Source organism: Sardina pilchardus, chromosome 22, assembly GCF_963854185.1.
Source record: "Sardina pilchardus chromosome 22, fSarPil1.1, whole genome shotgun sequence".
NCBI lineage: Eukaryota > Metazoa > Chordata > Actinopteri > Clupeiformes > Clupeidae > Sardina > Sardina pilchardus.
The window spans coordinates 11,723,493-11,728,492 of record NC_085015.1 but is presented as its reverse complement, the minus strand read 5'-3'; the positions used below and the strand labels follow the sequence as shown (position 1 = coordinate 11,728,492).

The following is a 5,000-nucleotide window of genomic DNA, read 5'->3' as shown; positions in this document are numbered from 1 at the left end:
GCACCTGTTTACCACCGCCGCCGCCGCCGCCGCTGAAGAGCTTCTGTCCCGGCCGGCAGATGTGTGGCGACAGAGCAGAGGCTCCGATAATCCGCTCTAATTGGTTTGCGTAATGGGTCGGCCTCTGGGACGTGACCTGAGGGCTACCTCTCTGACCACTCTCGTGTCTGTCCGCCTATAGTCTGGACACTATAGGCTGTTGTTGTTGTTGTTGTTGTTGTCAGGCATTAGGGACTAGCATTACTGGTCGGTGATGGCCATTATAAAGGTACTGTCAGGATGTGTGTGTGTGTGAGAGAGAGAGAGAGAGAGGGTGGGGGGGGGGTTGTCTGAGGGAGATCCAAAAGGCAAAGTATAACTTCAGCGAAAAAAGGCTGTTAGCTATTGGTTGAGAAGTGTAGATTATATCCAGGTATCGGGTGCTCTTAGAGAATGGGATCAGTTTAAGATAAGGAGAAAAGTCCAGGCACTCCAGGAATGGTGATGGAGGAAGGTATAGTTAAAAAGCCTTTATTTGAATCCGGCTACATGGAAAATGCCAACATGTTTCGACCACACTTGGTCTTCATCAGGGCATGTACAAATGAATGAGGATAACTGCTTTAGTTTCGTCTCGTTTGAGCACCTTATCATTGAAGCCATAAAATCCAAAGCTACCGTTCAGTGGTATGGCCCCTTCTCTGTGGTCTTTTCTCTTTCTCTATCTCTATCTCGCTTGCCTCTGTGTTTGCTTACTGTATCCCTTTACACTCTCCCTCAACTCTAGCTTGGCTTACTGTAGTGTCAGCAGGAGTTATGGCTGGGCGATCAGATTTATGAACTGATTAGCGTCTGCTAATTCGATCTCATCTGCACTGATCCTAGTGCGCGGTCGTCCCAGGCCCCAGCTGAAGTGGGCAAGCCCGGGCCTGTTAGCGTAAGCTTCCCCAAGGTAACCCAACGCTCCTCAGTCAGGAGGAGGACAAGGAGAGCCAGGGTACCGCTAGCAACAGCAGGCATAGTGATAGACTAGCCTAGCCTAGCCTAGCTATTATGATTGAATAGCTATCACGGGGTGTTACCCGGCTGTCACCTATCTTGTTAATTTCTCCTTGTAATTGGCCTTGTTGAGAATACTTGTAGAACAACAAGTACGTGTATGAATGGATCATATGATCTTGAGTCGAAGAGAATGAGAGTTTTCATGGGGCTGTTTAGGTTTTTTTTATTCCATAAGACTACTTGAGGCTTGCTTAGAACTCTTCCTTTTGGTTGGCAAATTCATGGAACAAATGCGGTTCTCTTTTTCAGCTGTAGTGACCATGGTCTCGTTTATTGGATAGTGACTCCAGAGAGGTGCACAGATAAAATGACCTTCAGACAGTGAGCAGTGTTTATAAAGAGACTGCTGTTCATCTGAGTCACCCCTCATTAAAACACATCGAGCAAAAGCTAATAAAAACTGAATCCTCGAGATCCCAATGCCTGTCCTCCTTGCCGCCTCTCACCTGGCTGCTTGCGTGCATGTTGCCCCTGGTTGGGTTTCTGTTTTTCCGGAAAGCTAAGCAAACAGAAGCCCGGGCGGGATTATTACGGGATGTCAAGTCAGTGCTTCTCCACCCCCCCCCCCCCCCCCCCACCCTAGACAGACATGTCTCCTGATAACAGAATGTGATTCCCCTGTTCTGAGAGATATTCCAGCTAGCGTGGTGTCCAATTAGCATTCTAAACATGTTACGTAAGTCTACTGTACAGTATGTGTGTGTGTAGATGTGTGTGCAATCAAGTGTTTATTTGTTAATGTATGTGTGTGTGTGTGTGTGTGTGTGTGTGTGTGTGTGTGTGTGTGTGTGTGTGTGTGTGTGTGTGTGTGTGTGTGTGTGTGACTGTGTATGGGTGTGCATGTGGGACAGCCCGATTTAAGTCTTTGCATCCCAGATGTCTGGACTGAACTCCTTGGAGATGGTTATGTAAAAACCTGTTGGTCGGGCAGGGTGGTGGTGGAGGAGAGTTGAGGGTGTAGGTGGATGGGTGGATGGATGGATGGATGGAGGGAGGGAGGGAGGGAGGGAGAGATGGAGGTGGAGGTGAGGGTTGAGGTCTGCTCTGTGAGGCTGCGGTGCAACCGGGCACCCTGGTATCAGGTATGCCTTGCTGCCACAAAGCCACTCTGCCCCTGAAACAGGAGATGCCAGCTAGGGTGAAGTCGAGTGACGGGGAGAGGGGGCATGCTTGGCAGGAGGATTCAGTTTTGTGGGCAGGTGGCTTTTTTTTGGGGGGGGGGGTTTATATATGGTGAGCATTAGGACCCTGCGGCTAACGTGTCGTATAAAAGATTTGCTGCGATACCCCTTTTGGAAACACCATTACAAACTCACCCCCCTCTGTCAAAGCCGTTGATGAATTTGATGATTATATCCATCTGTTTGTTTGTTTATTTATTTTTCATGTGGCGGAAGTTGCTGTTGTCCAACACCTGAGCTGCCAGTTATGTCACCTTTCCATTGTGTGTGTGTGTGTGTGTGTGTGTGTGTGTGTGCGCGCACGCCGTTGGGGAGGGCACAATGTGCTGGCAGGGCCAGGGGAACTCACTCAGCAGTGCATGCCCGAGCCGTGCCACCCTCGCTGGGTGAGAGAGCTGTGGCGAGCCTCCACTCTGGAGGATACCAGGCACCAAGTGGGAACAGCCAGTTGAAACATATCCTGATAGAGCAGAGATTTTTTTGCTGAGTCATACCTTAATGAATGTGGTATGATAAGCCATGATGCTTTAGATGTAGAGCCACTTTGTTGGCGTGCAACTAATCCATCTTATTATGAACGAAGTATAGATACTGTACTTGGCCAAAATGCATAATGGGAAGAATAAAAAGGTGGAGAAGTGTTCCCTTGCAGAAACATCCCTTCCATTGTGAGATTCTACTTTTTTCTATGAGTCACGAGGCTGCTACTGTGTTCCCTGCTTGTGGATATGAGCTGCCTCTTGTATCCTGTAGTGTTGCTTGATTTTGACAAAAATCATTGTCACGATTGTACAGTAATTTCCCGCATATAAGCCGCATTGTGTATAAGCCGCAGGACAGTGTTTTATGCAAGTTAAATGAAACAAAACCATATTAACACCATATTAACTGCCCCCCTGTATTGACCTCATAGCTGAAGAAATTTTGCAAAATCAATGTATAAGCTGCGGCTAATGGTCGGGAAATTGCGGGTAGTCATAATTGGTGATTAATCGATTCATCTGATTGATTGCACAGCCAGCTTCAGTATCCCAGAATGATTCACTCGCCTCATCTTCGGAGCGCCTTCAGTCTTGCGTTCTCCAGAGGGCTAATGACCTCAGCCTAGCAGGAGCTGCTGACTGACGCGGTTGAAAAGATTTAGTTTCAACCGCACGGCGCAGAGCTTCCGATCGCGTGGCCACTAAATGACGGCGCGAAGCAAACTTGAAGAATCGTGTAACGTGAGCAGTACGGTCTGTTGAGACTGAGACTCCCAAGGGCAGATTTATACACATTTTCAAACACAGCGTTATCAGTGCGATGACTAACCCGCAGGAAGCGCACGGTGTGACTCTTCAACCTGCTATGTGTCATCATACCTGCAGTTCATTGGGTCTTTGGTATTATTTGCCCTCAATGGTGCCTTCAAGGCACTACTCCCCTCAGTTTAGGGGTAGGATGAGGTTTGAGGGGGTTAGGGTTAGGAATAGGGTAAAGGTAGTGCCTTTTAGACTGTGCTGCCTGGAAGGTGCCGTTGGGGGCAAAAAAACACCATTGAGCATAATCAGTGCCTTGCTCCGCCCCTTACCATAATTTCACACAGCTCACAACTGAACAGCATGATTCAATTGCTATTCTCAGCTCTCAGACAAGGCAGTCTGAGTTTTTCTTAACTGCTGCCAGTATATACCACGCCACGCTTTTATGCACATGCTGGGAAAACAAGCGATAATACATCCACCCCTCAGTGTAGGCTAGTCGGGAAAGGATGAAAAATTGGGATAGAAACTAGCAAAAAAAAACATTCTCCCAAACTAAGAGTGGTGACTGAGAAAATGTGTGATTAAACAGACACATACTGTAGCGCACATAGCACTTGATAAAAACATCAACACCTCCACTCCCTGACTTTGAGTCCTCCGTGTAATTACTCACGTACAGACAAATGCTAGCTTGGGTAACACCCGAGCTTAGAATTAGGGGGCTGGTAGTGTCAGGCACATCCAGGACCATGTCCGAGTTCATGTTCAGTGTGTGTCTGAAATTAAAACAGCGTTTACTTTTTTATACCTTGCTTCAGCACTCTGTTGAAACTGACCAAGTGTTTGTTCCCAGTTGAGAGAGTTGTTGTCCTTCTTGTCCCAAGGCCCTGGGGTGTGGCTTATGGTCCCCCAGCCCCCACCAGCAACCCCACCTCCACTCCATATAGGATGCACAGATGGCTTGCGGGACTCCTTCATACCCACCAAACTCTTAACGCCACCCCACCCCCACCACCCCACCACACCACCCCCCCACCCCACCACCTCCATTAGGCTAATGGCAACAGGTGCCCAGTGGCCAGCCTGCACCCACCTCACTGCTGCCATGGCAACTGCGTTGTTGCCAAGGACTACAGATTAAAGGACAAGGAAGGGATGGTGTATGGCAGCAAGGGTGGGGTGGGAGGTGAGGTGGGGAGTCATTATCAGCAAAGACACACACACACACACACACACACACACACACACACATATATAAGACACACACACAAGCACACACGTCACTAACATACACGTGTGCTGAGATGAATCTTTTGAATTCAACTATTTCACTCTGATTGAAGGTCTCACCATTGTGCTAATGCAGTGCTCTTTGTTGTATCTCTGTGCACTACATTTGTCAGACATGTGACTGTGTTCAGACTGACTGTTCCTTTACTGACCAATGCTGAACTGCATCTGTCTGCCTCAGGTGATGTTTTTGTGCATGTACTATTAGGTACAATCCCTGGTAACAACGGCCCAACTTTCTTTT

General features: G+C 48.1%; 1 protein-coding gene across 1 annotated transcript in view; it reads left to right on the top strand.

Moving 5' to 3' along the window:
* Nucleotides 1-5,000, top strand: part of kif19 (kinesin family member 19) — a 49,480-nt gene that overhangs the window by 14,014 nt on the left and 30,466 nt on the right. The window lies entirely within an intron of this gene.